Here is a 20630-nt window from a genome sequence, read left to right as displayed (position 1 = left end):
CTATGATATTCAAGGAATCCACTGTAAGATAAACAAACTGTTGGTGATCTTTCGTCTTGCTTGTAATTTAATAGTTATACTTTTCATTGTTTTCACAGGTTAAATTTCTATGATTCAAATGGCTTCAGAGAGCGAGGCTATGGATGGTGATATTCATTTTGAGACTGAAGAAGTAGACCACCAACACAACTCAAATAAGGAAAACAACTCTGAAAACGAAACCACACAAGATCAGGTTACGGTCACTGACAACTCTTGTGCCAAACAAAAAGAAGAAAGGAAGTTTCGAAAGAGAGCAAAAAAGGCTGAAGTATGGAACCACTTCCACGAACAGGAAGGATGGATCATATGAAACTAGAATAAAGAACACAAACTTGCATCTTCATCAGGCACGTCGACCCTCATGTACCACATGAATCACTTGCATCCCAACGAGTTGAAGAAAGGCCCACCGGATCAGGCCGCAGTGGATCGAATGTTTGTGAGCGGACGGGCGAAACATTTACAACCCAATCGTCAGAAAGTGCTGGACCATGCAATCCGCAATTTCATCACTTGGGATGGCGTTCCTCCAAATGTCGTGGAGGGACCGGGATTCAAGAACATGCTGTCAGAATTCGAATCTCGCTATCAACTTCTTCATCGAACCACTTTCACTCGAAGCCTGATCCCCGAGCAGTACGAGCAGCTGCATCAAATGGTAAAAGAAGACCTGAAACAAGCTCAATTTTACTGTCTCACTACTGATATGTGGGTCAATAATTATCGGCGACTCTACTATGTTGGGCTTACTGTACATTTTATTGATGCAAACTGGAAGCAATGCAGCTTTGTTTTGGCGGCCAAGCAATTTTCTGAAATACATACCGCGATGAATATTGCTGCTGAACTAAGAAGACTATCTACAGAATGGGGGATTCCTTTGGACAAGTCAGCTTGGGTGTCCAACAATGGTGCAAACGTCCTGGCTGCGCTGAACCTAATGGAGGTCGTCCATTTCACTTGTTTCGGACACAACATCAACTTGTGCCTCATGGCGGATGGAATAGAGAAGGTGAAAAGTTTCGACGGATTAATCAAGAAAAGTAAGAAGGAGATACAACACTTCAAGTATCGGAAATGTGATGTTTAAAAGAAGCAGAAGGAAATTCTGGCTCGAGAGAAGAAAGCGTGGGCCATCCGGTCGGAGCAACGAGCTTTGCTTGGCGAAGAAGGCAATTACGATGACGAACCGGAGCGAGATACGTCCGGGATTTTGGTGGAGGATCACGATTACTACGAATTGGTGGACGATAAAGTGAACCTTTCAAAGACGGGTATGTAATAAATATCATTTTTTCATTGCTAGTTTCAAGACTGAAACCTAGTTATTTAAATTTTAATTCCAGGTGAGCCTCGCAAGGCTAATTCGTTGAAGCTGCCCTGCCCCACTCAATGGAATTCTTTCTACATTATGCTACAATCCGTGAAAGAGAATTTTGTCGTTCTTGATGAACTCTTGATGGGAACCAACTTTCAAGATCTTATGTTTACGAAGAGAGAGAAGCAAGGCATTCTTCAGATTCTCGAATTTCTCGAACCATTCAAAGCCGCTACCGACGCTTTGCAAGGTGAAAATTACCCAACGCTATCGCTAGTAACCCCAGCTGTTGACGAATTGATTCAAGTATGCCGGCCTGCAGAGCGAACCCAGCGCAATGATCGTTCCCAGCTGAATGTTGAAGATGATGACATCGTGGAACAAAGCGGTTTTGATCACGACCAAGAAGTTGGATACTTGGGGCTTCCAATGGACGATCCGAATCGTACCGAAGAAGGCTTTGGTTTAGAAGAACTGAAGTCGAAAGTTTCCTCTGCCCTTCATCGACGGTTCCCTCAAAATCTGATTTTCAAACTGGCATCTGCTTTGGATTACCGTTTGAAGGGAGATCCATCCGTTATTGGCACCCTTCCAGAATTTATGGAGGCAATTGATCATTTCAATGCTGTTTTCAAATTACAACAAGATGGATCCTCCAGTCATTCATCAGATTCAACTGAAGAACGCTTGCCTGTCCCTTAAACTAGTGCAGCAAAATCAAAAGAGAAGACCGGGTACAGCTCTTTTTTCACGAAACGTCACGCAAAGAGACCTCGCTCAGATGCACAAGACTCTGCTACCGATCGAGACATCACCCACGAAATCAACAGCTACCTTGCCCTGTCAAATCCCACGAAAGAAGAAGCAGAGAGATTGGATCTCCTGACTTGGTGGAAAGAACACGAATCAGCATTCCCGAGGCTTATTCAAATTGCCAAAATTGTGATATCCTTCGTGGCCACCTCGGCACCGTCAGAAAGAGTTTTCAGTTCCGCCGGAAACAAGGTTTCGGCACAACGTTCACAACTTGCACCCGAATTAGTCAATATGATGACCTTTGTCCAAGGCAACTTCCGCTACAATCACCGAATCAAGTCCAGCGCGAAATGATGGTAAGATATTTTAAACGTTGTAAATAATAATAATTGGATAACTGTAACTGACCAACAACTTCATAAACCTTTCCTGCCAATTTCTCCTTTAAGTGCCTAACAATTCTCGTTTTGCTTTTTATGTTTGCATATTGATGGAAAACAGTTTTTCTTTTGGTTTCTTTCATGATATAAGTTCAGAATGAATAAATCTAAACAAGAATTCGGGGTTAAAAATGCGTTATTATTTTTAAATTACAAGCATTTCATTTATTTATCCGTGCGCATATACCTTTAACCGGTTAACTGCATACATAGGGGTTAAAGCAGTTAACTTGGTTAACTACGATCATTTTTGAGGTTAACCAGTTAAGACTTTCTCGGTCATTTTGTCGGTTAAAGATAACCAGTTAACCAAACTGCACACCTCTGCATCGCAGTTAACTTTTGTGAACAATGATCATATTGAGAACTGGTCTAATTGTTACTGTGGCAACAGCTCAATTCTATCTTAAATACAATCTAAGAAGTCATGCTTGAAAACAATGTTTCTCACTTTTCGATTCATGAACTTTCGTTTTTCACCGCGTGTTATAGGGATGAAAAGTTTGTTTACATAAGGAGCCGTTAATGCAATCATGCCTAATATTTTTTAATCATTAGGAGTGTCAGGATTTTATATTTATAACCTAAAGCTTAAAATTTTGACGGAAAGTGTTTTTTTTTTTTTTTTTTTTTTTTTTATTAGTACCTGCTTTGTGTATTGATTTAATTTTTAAACCTGGATTTTACACCTCTAGAAACTCCTATTAACATACAGTACATATAAAAGCCCTTTCAATCGATTTCCAAAAATCATCTTATAATTTCACTTTCTAACTTTCATTGGATCATTGAAAATTTTCCACAACTCTTCTATTGGTTTCTTCCAATCTAAAAGGTTTGCAGGAAAACCAGTGTCTTCACTAAATTAGCACCAAATCGTTCCCTAGTTACTTTGGAAGTATGTTTTTGATTGTTATTTTGTTGCAATAGACTATTTGTCTTCAAAACATAGTGAAATTAGGTTTTTTAATATGATTCTGAGCTATATTTATTAATAATTCTTTCCATTCAGTTTACTGGATCTACACCATTCCAGGACAAATATTCCCAAACAGTAAATTCACTGCTTTCATGTTTCACAGTTTTTTGCATGTTTTACTCTATTGACTTGCTAATTGAATGGTGGAAATAAGCTGTTACATTACTTACAAACATCAAAAATTCAGCTTTGTTGTTCTATGAGATATTTTGCCTGGGAGTCTCCTTTTGCAAATTGATGATCATCAGCCTTTGTTGTCTTTCAAGTCTTCTCTCAAACTGCATTGGCTTAAAATAATTAAATTGATTAGAACTATTAATATCAATTGTTTTATAGAATCATAAAATCCTCTCTATACCCCTGTAATTTTTGTTCTCTTCTTGAAAACATAAAATTAGTTTACATTAGTCTTGGGTGGAATGTTTGGGTTTGTCTATTCTTAAAAAACTTTCCGTAATAACTAAATAGATACTGATGTATTAACATTAAACTCTTTATTATAAATTCCTAATCAAGCATCAATATGCACTTTCTAATCAAGTTGTCTTATTACAATAATTATTTTTTTTCAATACAAACATTAAACAAAGTTTATGTATTTATGAAAGAAAGAAAAGAAAAAGGTAACTAAGTATATTATCTTTCAGTAACAGAAGTTTTTATTGAAAATCATTGTAAATAATCATTAAGTGTGAATAAACTGAGAGTTAATATGTTTTAAATTATTTCACCTTTCTTTTATACTGTGATTTTTTAATTTAAATTCTGAATTTATGATCTAGCTTTTAGTCAGTTTTATATAAAAACCATGTTAAACACAAAGAAACTTGTTTAATGCAATTTTTAAAAATGTTTAACTATATGATCTTATAAAATATTGATTTCAAAATATTATATGCTTGCATCATTACTTTTGTTATAACAGCCATTTGTGTTAAAATGTCTATGATATATTGTAACAAAAATAAGTGGTCATGTCTATTTCAAAAAAGTCATTTCCGGAACTGGGCATCAACAGTCTTATCACAAAATTCTGAGAAAAAAGCATGGTTAGTTATATTCAACTTTTACAAATATTTCTAAGAAATCCTTTTTGTATTTTTAATGGAATCTTTATTACTTGTTAATAATGTTTGTTTTTCAAACATTTTAAGTGGCAAGCAGAAGATCAAAGAAAATGTTGAGGTAGCTATTATTGGGGGAGGGGTTGTTGGTACAAGCATCCTCTATCATTTAGCAAAACAAGGAATGAAAGATGTGATCTTGTTGGAAAAAACAGAATTGACAGCTGGTTCTACTTGGCATGCAGTAAGTTTTTAAAAATTTTCTAAATTTATGCATATCAAACAATATTTAAATTATTAAAATTTTTATTTTTATTAATAATGGCTACATTAATGATAAAATAGGTTACAATACATACATACATACATACATACATACATACATACATACATACATACATACATACATACATACATACATACATACATACATACATACATACATACATACATACATACATACATACATACATACATACATACATACATACATACATACATACATACATACATACATACATACATACATGGATATTGGGCATTTTTGTCTGACCTTTCTGTCCGATTCTTCCCACAGTAACTCTATTGGGTTTAAATCTGGTGATTGGGCCGGCCAGGTCATGTTTTTGAGGACACCATTATTCTCTTGTTCCTTTATATAGTTCTTACATAATTTTGAGGTGTGTTTAGGGTCATTGTCCTGCATAAAAACAAAACCACGACCAATAGTTCTTAAGCCAGAAGGTATAGCATTGTTTTCTAGAATTCTTTTATATTATTCTTTTTTCATAATACCCTCAATTTTAACTAGGTCACCTACACCAGCTGAAGAATAACATCCCCATACCATAACTGACCCACCATCATGCTTGATTGTTGGCACTAAACACTCTGGGATCATTTTTTCTTTTGTTGTTCTTCCGATGTAAATTCTGTCTTTGCCCAAACAGTTCAAGTTTGGACTCATTGGTCCATAGAACTTTTCCCCAGTCTTCTTCTGTCCAATTTTGGTGGTCTATAGCCCATTGTAACCTTTTCTTTTTATTTCCAATCCGTAGCAACGGTTTCCTGACCGCTATACAGCCAGAAAGTCCTGCTTGTCTAAGACGTTGTTTCGTAGTGGTTATTGAATTACATTTTGAATGATTCCTATTAAAGCCTGAAGTTGTTTCCAACTTCAGTAAGATGAGTAAAAGAAATCGAAGGTTTACAGCCTTCGATTTCTTTTACTCATCAATATTATACTATTATCTTCTGCTTTCGTCGTCTTCTGTGGTTTACCAGATCTTTTTTTGTCTTCAAAAATGCCTGTTTCTTTCCATCATTTGATGGTATCTTGTATAGTACTTCTGGCAACTTTTAATTTTTTGCAAATTTTATGAACTGAATAACTTTCTTTATGTAATGTCATTATTTTAGAACGTTTTGCAACCATTAAAGAAGGTTTTTTACCCTTATTTTTAATTAAATAGTTGAATTATAAAATTTTAAAATTTTTTTGAAGATTTTTTAATGCAACCGTCATGAATACCAAATGGAAAATACAAAACTAAACATTGTTAATCATTTTAGTTGGCTATCATTATATTATAAATATTTACTTCATGTTTCAACAAATAACTTTAACAAGACCAAACTCTTAAGAGTAATGTAACACTATATATCAAGTTTAAATAAAAAATTAAAAAAAACAAACTTATTTATGTAAGTTTGAGGTCAGTAATACCCAATTACTGACCTCAAACTTACATAAACACTTAAAATTAGTAAGTTTAAGTATTATAAATAATATTATTGATTAATTTAATGATACAGGATAGATTTTAGCTTTTTGTAAATAATGTCAAGCGTCCGGAAACTTTTGGCCTGCAGTGTATATGTATATATATATATATATATATATATATATATATATATATATATATATATATATATATATATATACATATACTACACTACATATATATTAGGGCGTCCCAGCCGCCCCAACTTTTTGCAAAATCGCTGTTCAAAATTTTGCAACTGTGTTTCATCATATCTACACCGAAAATATATGTGTTTTTATGATTTTCAAAAAGTTGAGCCAGCGCAATCAAATTGAAGATTAGGTTATATTATTGAATTTTCATCTTTTTAGACAAATACAAACTAAAGGATGAAAAATGCAATATTTTCCATTGAGTAATGTAATATTGGTACAATGTTAATTGTTTATTATAAAAATCGAAACCTCATTTATGTATTTAATCATCAATCATCATCCAGTGCTAGGAACTGCGACTTCTCTTGAGAACAAGATGATAGTTTCTGCTTATCTGGAACTTTTTTTCGCAAACTCTCAACTACTTGGAGTACATCTTGAAACCTTTCTTCGTCCATTGTTACACCCAAGAAATCATGACATAAGTTTACTCCTCTTTCAGCAGCTTCGTTGACTACTTGAAGACTTTGAACAATTGTCTTCAGTTCAAGAAAGTTGCCCAGTTTTGTCCATTCATTGGCTGGTGTTTGAAGAAACTCATAGGGAGCATTCACAATATTGAAAAGCCTCATTGATCCAGGGCCAATCAAATCACTCAGTGACTTATTTTCCTCTGAAATTGGTTTAAAGTTAGGCTTTTCGAAGAATGCTCCTACACGATCTGTAGTACTTCCGGCACTTTCAAATTGGAGGAGCCGGAGCCTCATACTCTCTTTGTCTTTGCAATTATAGAATCAAGGTATGCAAACTGTTTCAGTTTTTGACTAAAATCAAATCTTTGACTGGGGTATCATCTGCAAGTGGGCATTTAATCCACCATTGCATGTAGGCACTTACAGCAAACATACAGAAACGTTCTAATTACTTGATTTGATTTTTGGTTGCAACTTCTGAATTGGGAAACTGCTCAATTATCTTTCCGGACAACAATATTTTCATAGTGTACAGAAGTTTTGCCATCCATCTTGCTTTGTGCAAAGCTCCAGGGTGCTTTATGCTAAACTTCTGAGGTTTGGGTCCTTTTGTAACTAATAACAGGCTGAGTTCAATAAGTTCTTGGTAATCCCCTCGAGTGAAATCTAACGCTAGGAATTCACGGAAGCAATTTGTTAAGCTTTCTTGTTCCTTTTCAGTTGCTCTAGGAAGTTTAGGATAGTAAAAGTTTGCTTTATTAACTGGTGGAAGTTGTAAGTAGTGGCTTTTAAATCTGCAACAATTTATAATCATTATCACTATTAAAGCAAGTCTATTTAATCAATTAAAAAAATCTTTTTTTTCAATGATATTGTTAAAGCATTAGGCTTACCTTTTAAAAAATTGAATGCTTGGACCAGATGAAGCCTCTAAATTTAATAAATCCCAACAGTCGCTAAGTATGACTTCTCCTACATGTCTGCTGCATGCACACCAGGGCGGTCTAGTTCTTTCAATTTCAGAGCAGGCCGAGCTGGGTCCAGCAGTCCCCCCAACCGATTCATCACAAGAACTACTGGCTAACTCAAACTCATCAGTTTCTTTGAACATTATTGAATGGTCTCTTTTGGGAAAAGCTTTATCAAAGGTTCTTTTCTGCCTTTTCTCAACAACTTTTGAATTGGCTTTGTCATTTCCTGAATAAGATGCTTTCCTATCAGTTATCATGCTTTGCATGAAAGCAATGTCTGCATCGATGGATTCTTTTTCCTTTGTTGTTTTATGTCGTTTTTAAACTTCCATATCTTGGAGAACAGATTTCTTATAAAATTTCATGGTAGCATCTAATGTTGACATAAATTTCTTGATTCCTGGATTATCCAAATGTCTTCGATTTTCATTGTATTTCATTAACTTCATAAATTCATTATGTTCTTCTTTAATTATTTTGTCAATATTATTTCTTCCACTTATTGGAGGGATATTTGACTTCAAATAATGCTTCAGGACATCAATTGTAAGAGATAATGCATCATTAAAGTTTAAACCCTTAAGGTTTGCAAGCAGGCAAAGAATTACTTGCTTCTTTGTTGGTAGTTTATGTCCCTTGATTTCCTTGTCGATCATACCAGGAGTGGTCACTAATATCATTTTTATATATCGATCATTTTTTCTAGTTTCCATTATGATACATTTATATTATATATTAATCATTAGTAATCTGAAAAATAATCAAAGTTAGTTAAATAACAATATTAAACAAAGATAAAATAAATATTCATAAGATATTATTACGAAAAATGTATATTTTTCACAGTATCAAACTTCATGTTGCTTGTGCTAACTCATATGTGATCAGATTGCAGAAAAAAATTAATAGCCGTTGTTTTTAGGCCCAAACGTCTTTCCAAAAACTTGAACAGCTCAAATTTTGAGTTTTGTGGGGCGGCTGGGAAGCCCTAATATATATATATATATATATATGTGTGTGTGTGTGTGTGTGTGTGTGTGTGTGTGTGTGTGTGTGTGTGTGTGTGTGTAGTGTAAAAACTATGTTAATATTTCCAGTTAGAGTGCTTAATGCAGTGTATTATAAGTAGAGCAAATATATCATTATTGTAGTACAAACTTAATAATTAGTTTTTTTTACATAACTTAGAAAAATACACAAAAAACTTATATAACAGCAAAAGTATACAAAAAAAAATGCTATGGAATTCTGCTATGATGACATTAAAGTTTTTTATTTGAAACTTATTTTGGTGATGGAATTTTGACATTAACTCGCTTCATTTATTGAGTAAGTTCAGCTGCGACATGATAATGTGGTATTTTTCAATATACAATATTTACTAATATACAATACTTACTACCAGGTTTATTCCATATAAAGATATGCTCTAAACCCTTATTTTTACATTCCTATAACAATTTTGAAAGTTAAATGTAGTTGGCTTTAGTTTCATAAAGAAAAGAACTGTATGAATATATGAATAAGAATTTATATTTATATCTGTACTTATATTTAATTTATATTTGTATCTGTATTTATATTTGTACATCTATCTTTAAAGGTTTTCTTGGTAAGTCTGATGTAATAATGTCCCTTTTCCTGTTGATGAATAAGGTTTCTTCTAAGGCATTTTCCTTTTAGTAGACATAAAGCGGTTTGCTGGTAATTGCAAAATGGATATTTATACCCAGTAGTATTAGATAGAACACTTTTATTATGAGCAGTAATAATTTTCTTGATGCTTGGAAGGCAGCTATAAATAACCTTTAGATTGTTCCAGTTAAAAAGCTTATGAAATTTGTGACCTTTACGGAAGTATTAAACATTTAAACCTAAAAACATCTTTCCTATGTTTGTTGTAACGTTGAGTGAATTCAGAGAGTTAAACCAAATAATGTTATGTTTTTAGACCTTAAGTTACATTTCTGGGTATTTTTAGTGAAGACAATTTTATCTTTAAATCTGCAAGAATTGAGAGAATTATAAAATAGTGCGGCTTTATCAAAAACTTCTTTGCTTGAAGATATGTTACAAATGTGATTAGAAATCATTTTTGGCATCAGTTTAATGATATTTGTTGGATGATTGGAATTAATATGAATATGTAAAGGGATATCTCCTGGTTTTCTGTAAGTTTTCTCTAAGTTTCTGTAGGTTGAAAGGTGTTGTTAGGAAGATTAAGAGTGATATTGAGAAAGTTTACAATTTTTTTGAATTTGAAATGAGCTAATGTCAAAGTGCCTCCTTGAAATTAAATTTCTAATAAAAAACTTTAATGTTATCATAGTAGACACTCCATAGCATTTTTTTGTTTCTTTTTTGTCATTATGTTTTCCACAGCTTACAACATCTGATGATTGCTATTGCATTAAACTCTAAGTTATGTTAAATAAACCTAACTAATTATTTAGTAATAATTGTTATAATAATAATAATAATAATAATAATGATGATGATGATGATGATGATGATGATGATGATGATGATGATGATGATGATGATGATGATGATGATGATGATGATGATGATGATGATGATGATGATGATGATGATGATGATGATGATGATGATGATGATGATGATGATGATGATGATGATGATGATGATGATGATGATGATGATGATGATGATGATGATGATGATGATGATGATGATGATGATGATGATGATGATGATGATGATGATGATGATGATGATGATGAATAATAATAATAATAATAATAATAATAATAATAATAATAATAATAATGATAATAATAATAATAATAATAATGATAATAATAATAATACTAATAATTATAATAATAATGATGGTGATGATGACGATGACGATGACGATGACGATGACGATGACGATGATGATGATGATGATGATAATGATGATGATGATGATGATGATGATGATGATGATGATGATGATGATGATGATGATGATGATGATGATGATGATGATGATGATGATGATGATGATGATGATGATGATGATGATGATGATGATGATGATGATGATGATGATGATGATGATGATGATATGATGATGATGAATAATAATAATAATAATAATAATAATAATAATAATAATAATAATAATAATGATAATAATAAATGTATGTATGTATGTATGTATGTATGTATGTATGTATGTATGTATGTATGTATGTATGTATGTATGTATGTATGTATGTATGTATGTATGTATGTATGTATGTAGTCTTCTAAAGTATCTGAAAGACAATGTTCTTAAGTGTTTTCTCTTAATTGAGATTATATATAATATTATAATAGCTATATATTTTTTATTTTATTGATATTTAGGCAGGTCTGGTGACTGCTTACCATCCTACTCCCAAATCTAAAACATCTTCACTGGTATAGTTTAAATCTATATGCTCAGCTGGAAAAAGAGACAGGACAAGTAAACAATAAATCATTTTGTTACCTTAGGAAAAAAATATTTCACCAAATTTAAAATAAAAAAAAACTTTTCCCACAAAATCATTATTATAAATCTTCAAAGATAATGAAATAAAAAGCATTATGTAAAGCATATAAGCAATCTTTCTTTAGGGATCCACAAAAATGATCAAGTTTTCATAATATTTGAATAAGTACCATTTTGTAATTTCATTATGACTTTCTTGAAAATGCACAGAATAACTAATTAGGACAGCAACAAAAATTAATAACAAATGAGGAGCTGAATTTCATTGGTTTCGTATATTAGTATTAAATATATTGGGTTAGTATAATATTATTGGTTATCTGTTCAGGTATTACTTATTTCAAAGACCTAATATCTGCTACCCATTTACTAACTGACATTATCCTTGTTTGGTTTCCAATATAAATACCAGTTTGGATAATCTCTGAAAGGGAGCAGTTATCTATCTTTTTGGAATTATGAATTAATGTAAACTTTTTGAGATTGTTTAATATCTACTAAAGTTGCAATTAAAATCTCATAAATGGAAGTAATATTCTCAAGCATATACTTAAGTAGAGTATTTCACAATAATAATTTTAGGAAACCAGTGCATTATGGAGCAAAATATTGATTATTTTATGAAGTTTAGTTAACAAAATTCATTTGATACATTTTATGCTACTGAAAGTTGTTTTTCAGTTCATGACAATATTTGAGTTCCACTACAGGGAAGTTTTTTATTGTCATTACTCAAGTAGTACACTATTGCAATTTTGGAAATTAATTTTTTTTTAAAAGGGGGTTGGTTTTCACAGACCAGGTAGTTTGCGTCTCCTCACTACTGAGAGTAGATTAAAGGAAGCCCAATATACATTATCACGTCAACGAGTTCATGATGCTCATATGTGGATTTTAAACCCAGAAGAGGTTCATAGATCTGCTCCCTATATGAACATGGATGGAGTACTTGGAGGATTATTCACCCCAGGTATATATTTTATTCACCTAGCCACCGGAAACTAATTTAGGCAAAATATAATTATTTTGTTTGTAATTAATAGTTTTCTTTGAGAGTTTTTTGTATAAAAATTTCAAAAGATTTTAAAATTGCTTTGTAAGTTAAATTCTAACATCCAGCAAGTTTATAAAGTTATAACAAAAAAGTTATAGACAAAAAAGTTTAAGCTGTTAAGTCATTCAAAAGTTTAAGCTGTCATTTGTAATTATAACAGATAGTTCTTTTACTAGGGTTAAAAAAATACAGTTTCTTTCAAAAAACAGTATTTTGTTTACTCTCAGGTGATGGACATATTGATCCTTATTCATTAACACAAGCATTGGCTATAGGTGCACGAAAAAATGGTGGTGAAATATATTTAAACAGTCCTGTTACTGGTTTAAAGCAGAGAAGCAATGGATTTTGGAATGTTGAAACACCAAATGGAGTCATTACAGCCAAAAAAATAGTCAATGCTGCAGGTTTTTTTTAAATTTTTGTTTTGGCATTTTCACACATCAGTTTACTGGTTACAGTTACGGAAAAAAGTATCCGGACAAACTATTTTTAGGTATAATTCTATGTTAAATGAAGGAAACATCATACTGTTATATATATTTTTGTAGCTCTCGACAAACTCTATCTAATTGTACCATCAAACATTTACTATACTAGGTAGATGTCTCTTTTGGTAAGAAAAACTAAAATGACTGTGGAAAAAAGTATCCGGACAAAAATTTTTTTTTTGCTTTTGTAATTCATTTCTTTAACATTTAGTCCATCCTCCTTTATTAGTTAACACTTCGTCAATTCTCTTAGGCATTGACTTAACCAGACTCTTATACCTCGTTATATCTATAGAATTCCAGCATTTTCTGAGTGCTTCCTCGATATCGCCTTTTTTCGTCAATATGAGCTTACAAATTTCTTCCTTGACTACTTTCCATAGGTTTTCTATAGGATTCAAGTCTGGACTTTGTGCTGGCCAATCTAACACCTCGATATTTTTGCTTCTGAGCCAGGCTTTGGTATTTTTTGCCGTATGTTTTGAGTCACCATCTTGCTGGAATAAGAATTCTCCATCGAATAACTCTCGAGCAGATGGTAGCATATAATTTGAAAGTATTCTAACATACTTAGGGGAAGTCAATGTATCCTCTATAGCATGAATATGCCCAACACCATTCCAACTGAAGCATCCCCAGGCCATGACATACTTGTCATGCTATATTGTCTGTTTAACATGCTTTTGTTGTATTAACTCACCTGGTCTTCTCCATGTCCAACGTCTACCATCTGAACCATTAAGGCATATTTTTGTTTTGTCTGACCATAATACCTTCTTCCAATCATCAACGGTCCAGTTTTGATACTTCTTTGCAAACACAAATCTCTTTGCAATATGTCGTTTGGTAAATAGCGGTTTTTTGGCAAGTGCTCTACCATGTAAATCATACTCATGCAGCCTATTTCTAACAGTTCAAGGACTTATATTGACTAACTCGAGTTCTCTGAGTTGATTCACAATATCTGTTGCATTTGGTCTCACGGAATTCTCAACCAAAGTGAGGATTTTTCGATCAATCTTTGGAGTTGTTTTTTGTTTTCGTCCAGATCTTGGCAAACTTTTGAGTACTCCATGCTTTTTATTTCTCCCCAGAGTATCTTGAACAGTTGATTCGGGCATACAAAGCTGTTGAGCTATATCTCGAACCGTTTTTCCTTCTTTTGAGAGCACTTCAATCTCTTTCCTAGCAACTTCTGTCAATTCTTTACTTTTCACCATGGTAACGGTTGTCAATGGGTTCTAAATGTTATAGAAATAGAAATTATGGTTTTTATCATTTTTACTTATATTATCCTAAGCTACTAGGATACTTATAAGATATTATGCCATTAACTTTATTGAAAATCTTGACCAAAAATTAGCAGAAAATAACTGTCCGGATACTTTTTTCCACAGTCATTTTAGTTTTTCTTACCAAATAAGACATCTACTTAGTGTAGTAAATGTTTGATGGTACATTTAGATAGAGCTTGTAGAGAGCTACAAAAATATATACAACAGTATGAGGTTTCCTTTATTTAACATAGAATTATACCTAAAAATAGTTTGTCCGGATACTTTTTTCCGTAACTGTAACTAACTAACATATGAATGAGTATAATTAAAAATGGAAAAAACATTGGTGGAAAATAAAACAGAAATTAAAGAAATTGTAGCAGGTTATAATTAAAATGTATAGTTGGTTGTAATTGATGATGGTAGCAGGTTGCACTAAATTTTTAATAGTCTAAGAAGCTTTCAGTTTAAAATGCAGTAAAGTTACAAGTTTTTATATTTAGATAAATATAAAATATTGTAAGAAGTGTGATTGAAGATTATTCTTTGTTTCAATCTAATCAAACCTAAACAATATTAATACTATACTTGTTAACAATGGTGATATTCAGCCGGTACAGACCGGTAAGGCCGTACTGGTGGTTGAAATTTTCAAAGTTTTCCGTACTGGTTGATATAAAGTTATAAATTAATAATGTGATATGTATTTTGCACAATTATATTTTGTGTGTGGTACAAAAGACTAATTTCAATATTAAAATATAACTCACTGTCGCTTTTCGTAACTTTTCATATGAATTATTTGAATTTCCAATTATATAAAAATCCATTTGTTAAATTATGGTTGCAACAAGGACATCATCTGGCAAGTGATACACGTGTAAAACAAGCAACCCCCATTACATCTTGCGAAAACCAAAAATAATATGGAACTTATTAAATTAGAATTTTAATATTATTGTTTCTATTTCATGTAAATAAATAATTATATGTGTAAAAGTAAATATATATAATCTAAAACCTTTTTTTTAAGCGTACCGGTTGTTGAAAATTTCGAATATCACCACGGCTTGTTAAACATTATAAACTTTACCCTGTAACAGAGATTTAAAAAAAGAATGATTTTTTGAATGATAAAAAACAATTATTAAAAACTATGATTTAAAAAAATAAAATAAACAAATTGTAAAAGGTTTTAACTTTAATCAAAATATTTAACAACTATCAATAACTGTGAAGTTTTACAGTGATTTTTAGCAAATTTCAATTATTTTTTGATATCTATATATTGGTGTCAAAATTGCAATCTTGTAAAGAGAAAAAAATTAATATAAAAAGTTTTTCAGAATTCAAAAGAAAGTTTAATAATAGTTTTTGTTCATTTTAAATTGATAGGTTTTTGGGGTCGTGAAATAGGAAAAATGGTTGGTGTTGAGCATCCTTTAATTCCTATCCATCACCAATATGTTGTTACAAATACCATTCCTGAAGTTGCTGATACAAAGTTTGAAATTCCTGTTTTTCGGGATCTGGAGAATTCTTACTATTTGCGACAAGAAAAAAATGGTTTGCTTATAGGACCATATGAAAGTTCAAATGCTATGAAGATGCAGACTGATTGGTAATTACAGTTTTAATATTATTTGAACAGATTTGCTTATAAAGATAACCTGTATTGTGGTTGCATAATGATGACCTGCATTGTGGTTGCATAGTTACACATAATGATAAAATTGCACTAAACGTTTACCTTACAGTTTTTTTAGAGCATTTTAAAAGCTTTCAAAATTAATGAACTGTTCTCTTTTGCAACTTTCAAGTCTTTCATATTTTGTGTAGCATATATTATTGTTGTTTTATAATTATTTTTTTATAAATTTTAAAAAAATTGATTTTTTTATATTTATTGTAGTTTTAGCTACTATTTATAAAATTTTTTGTTAGGTGGGATGGTGTAACTCCTGGATTTGGCAAAGAATTATTTAGTAGTGACCTAGAGAGAATTATGCCTCATTTGCAGGCTTCAATGGAGCGATTTCCTTGCATTGCATCTGCAGATATTGTAAGTGTTGTAGCAGGTCCAATAACATACACTCCTGATATTCTTCCAATGGTTGGACCATTTCCTGAAGTTCCAAACTACTGGTGTGCTATAGGATTTGGTTATGGTATCATTCATGCTGGTAAGTCTGCTTTTTTATTTTCTAGATAGTTTTTTTTTGTGCAGAACAATAGATAGATTTTTTATTGACTTCAACAAAATTTCTTTTCTCATTTATAAAACTGATAAGCATAGGGGTTTAAACATCATTTGAGCCAAGTTTTTTCATAAAAAGTCTCTTAAAAAAGGACCATATTGTGAGGGCGGTGGATTTTATTAATATTCATTTTTATGTCAAAGATGTGATGATTAAATGTGACTATGGTGACTTTAGCGCGATAGGAGCATCAGACTTTTTGATAACAATTTTTAACTCATAAAGCAATTATAAAAATATTATTAATAATGCAAACAAAAATGCAAACAAAAATAAAAATACTTACGACTGATTTTTCTTCTATTACTTATTTTTCTTAATAAATATTCTCAATTATTTCTCATCAATATATATATTCTCTTAATTTTAACTCATACAAATAACAATACATTAATACTTATAATAACGCAAATTGAAAGTTACTCAAATACATTTCCTTACCAAATCCTTCTCATAAGTTCCTCTTTAAATTGTCCATAAATTCTTTTCATTAAATTTTCTTTAAATCTTCAAAAATCTTTTTCTCATAAAATCCTATTTCAAAATCTCTTAAAGTTCTTTAAAATTCTTTTCTCATATAATCTCTTAAAATCTCTTAAAACTTTTTCTCTCTCTTAAAATCATTTTTAAAATCTTTCATAACTCTTTCTTAATACATCTTCAAAACTCTCTTTAAAACTCTTCATCAAAATCTTCCCGAAAACATCTCTTCAAAGAGAGGGTGTAAAAAAAAATCTCCCCAAAAAAAATGTGTCAGATTTTTTTTTCAACTGTTCCTTTTCTATCAGTCCGCAGATGTTATTTTGAATTCTCGTCCAGACAATAGATTTCTTTTTTCATCAAGTTCTTTCAATACTTTAGTTTCAACTGCTGAGTCATGGTATTCTTTAAAACAACTTTTACTAGTTTTCTTTTTATTAGTCTTTATATCAGAGTGGCTACAGGACTTTCTAGAACTTTACTAATTAAAATCATATCATTGTGTTTCAAGTCGTGTTTGCAAAAACAGTTTTAATCATTAATGGTGGGACTCATTTATTTTTTATGTCATTAGACATGTGTGTCCACCTGGTGTTTTTGGTTGACTTGCTCTTTTCCTTGTTCGAATGTAGCATGTTTGAGTTGGGTAAAACTTAAAGATAATGTTTAAAATTTTCTTCATCTTCCCTCCTTACAATATCAAGAGATTTATGTAAGTTTAATCAACAAGAGATGCATATAAGTTTAATAACTTTTATCAAATGTTCAGATTTGATTATATACTAAAAATATTTAAAGGTGGTGTTGGAAAGTTTTTAGCAGATTGGATTCAAAACAATGAGCCACCAAAAGAGCTAAATGAGCTAGATCCAGGTCGTTATGGAAAGTGGACAACTAAAGACTATGTACTCAAAAAAGCTAGAGAAAGCTATGGTCTTAACACTTTGCAATACTTTCCTAAGGAAGAAAGATTAGGTGGAAGACCTATGCGAGTATCACCATTGTATGAAGTAAGTTAGTTTGTGATTAATTTTAATGCAGCTTAATTTTTATGTTGATGTTTTTTCACTAAGTTTTCTAAACAAACAATGACATCTAGATTCTTAAGGAAAGTGGTGCTCAATACACTTTCTCTAGTGGATGGGAAGTTCCAAAATGGTATGCTCAAGAAGGTGACGATACTGGTTATAAACCAAGTTACTATCGTACGAATTGGTTTGATCCAGTGAGGCGTGAAGTTCAAAATGTTTTAAATAATGTTAGCATTGCAGACATTTCTGCTTTTGGAAAGTTTCATGTCATAGGAAAAGGTGCTTCTAAGTTTCTAGATTATATGGTTGCCAATAAATTGCCCCCGGTAAGACATACGTTAATTATTGATCAAAAACAATTTGTTTCAATTTCTGTTTTTCATTAATAAATTTTTTTTCATGCTAGATATCTATTTAGGTTGGGCGAACTAATGTAAGTCATATGCTTTCAAAAACGGGAATGGTTTATGCTGAAGTCACTGTATCTGCATTAGCTCCAGACCATTACCTTGTGATTACAGGAGGTGGATCAGAGTATCATGATCTAAGGTTTCTTTATTTGATTTCATATTTTGTAAATTCAAATTGAATATGATAAGTTATTTACTCTTCTAATTTAAATTATATGAAAATCAATTTTTTAATATTTTAAATGAAATCTTTTTATAAAGTAAAAGAAAATTTGTTTATATACTTAGTAAAGGTTTTTTGACTTGAAAACAGAAGTTAGCTTAGTTATAAAAGTCAGTTATAGTTCATATCACTTTCAGTGAGTTCATATAAGAGTTCTCTTGTACATCATCACCTGAAAAAACATATCTTCTATAAGTAAGTTATAATTTTTAATTGTATGACTAGGTGGCTTATAGATCATGCACGGAATTATGAAGACATTCAAATCTTAAATAAAACGGACCAAGTTTCTGCAATTTCAATAAATGGACCAAAGTCACGAGCTCTTTTACAAAAACTTACCTCCGCTGATGTGTCTGATAAAGCATTCGGCTTCATGCAAAACAAAGAGTTGAACATTGATGGGGTGTCTGTATTAGCTCTAAGAGTTTCTTACACTGGTAAATTTTTCTTTCGTAAAATTTTTTTTTGTTAGGTTTTTTTTGGAACGAAACTGAGAAAACTTTTTCATTTGAAAATAAACTTTGTCAAATGTAAAAAATTATTTTCATAGCTCTTCTAATTTGTTTGTATCACAGGGGAGCTAGGTTGGGAGTTCTACGTCGAAAACTCCCAGGCTCTGGCCTTATACAAAAAACTGCTTGCAGCCGGGCAAGATTTAAATGTTGGCCATATTGGTGCGTACGCAATTAATTCTATGAGAATTGAGAAAGGCTTTAGGTTGTGGGGATCGGAGGTATTGTAAATTTTACTATAACAATTTACAGGCTAAGTTATAGTTTATTTTAAAAGATTGTAAATTTCTTTAGATGAACATGAATGTTGGACCATATGAAGCTGGTTTAGATTTTTTCATCAAACTAGACAAGGTTCGGTTTGGATTTCATATCTTAAAATTCTTTGTAGTTTTATCTTTTTTTTTTTTTTCTTTTTTTTTTTTTTTCTTTTTTTGGTGTTAAAAACGGTATCTACATTTCCAAGGGTGACTTTCTCGGACGCGATGCATTGTTTTCGCAAAAGAGAACTATCCAAAAGAAACGCTTAGTTTGTATGATTGTTCAAACAGATAAAATTGATCCAGAAGGTGACCAGGCGATTTGGTTAGGTGACGAGGTATTCAACATAAAAGTTTTTTTTAGTCAAGTTTGTTTTTAATAAACTAAACTGAATGTATTTATGAGTTTCATTCAACTAGGTGATTGGAAACACCACATCCGGTTGTTATGGCTATACGGTTGAAAAAAGTATTGCTTATGGCTACCTACCATACTATATTAGTGAACCGGGTAATCAAGTTTATATCGAAATGTTAGGAGACAAATACTTAGCTACCGTAGTGTCTGAGCCTCTTGTTAAAATAGAAGCGGCTCGCGCTAGGAAACAGAAGGCATCGGTTGCAGACACTGCGATGAAGTTTATCTAAGTTTAAACATGTTTTCTGTGGTATAAACGGCTTTAGAACGAAAATGCAATTATTGTGTTTCGCTGTGTTATTGACGTCAATATTTTTAAATGTAGTGATGAAAAATTTTCCCATTTGTCAAGTTAAAGTAAATCTATTTTTTATAACGAATTTAATTTTCTGTTTATATTTTTAGCGTAAAGTTTTTATAGTACACATTTGTTGTAAATATGAAATAAATATCATTCAGATTTTTTTTCCTTTTTATCATTTGATAAGAAGTTTTACTTTCTAAAAATGTATATATGTGTATATGACGTTTCATGTCTAACGGCAATCATCAGCCATGAAATACAAATCAAAAACATAAAAACCGTTACAAAATTACTGTCATCGTGCGCTCTGACGTCATAAAAGAAAGAAAGTAAAAGTTTATGCCTAGTCGCCAGTGTCAAATTTCGAAAGAAGAAATTTGTTTCTATTCCCGCATTTGGAAACCATTTCGTTCTTTTTGCTCAATAAGATCCCTTCTTGAAACATAATCATGTACTTCTCC

At 31.5% G+C, this 20630-nt stretch overlaps 1 pseudogene across 1 annotated transcript; it reads left to right on the top strand.

Annotated features, from left to right (window-relative positions):
• Window positions 1-3027: 3027 nt before the first annotated feature.
• LOC145188093 (dimethylglycine dehydrogenase, mitochondrial-like) lies at window positions 3028-20329 on the top strand (annotated as a pseudogene). The gene is made up of 15 exons (XR_016453467.1): window positions 3028-4584; window positions 4690-4843; window positions 11322-11421; window positions 12229-12418; window positions 12730-12909; window positions 15666-15891; window positions 16215-16453; window positions 17807-18018; window positions 18108-18365; window positions 18458-18588; window positions 18898-19112; window positions 19251-19408; window positions 19482-19541; window positions 19654-19785; window positions 19868-20329. The product of XR_016453467.1 is annotated as a dimethylglycine dehydrogenase, mitochondrial-like (transcript).
• The last annotated feature ends 301 nt before the right edge of the window (window positions 20330-20630 follow it).

Source organism: Hydra viridissima, unplaced genomic scaffold (genome assembly GCF_058129835.1).
Source record: "Hydra viridissima isolate aposymbiotic clone 2 unplaced genomic scaffold, HvirCarnegie_v1 scaffold_1, whole genome shotgun sequence".
In the NCBI taxonomy this organism is placed as follows: domain Eukaryota; kingdom Metazoa; phylum Cnidaria; class Hydrozoa; order Anthoathecata; family Hydridae; genus Hydra; species Hydra viridissima.
This window is presented reverse-complemented; position numbering and strand designations above follow the sequence as displayed.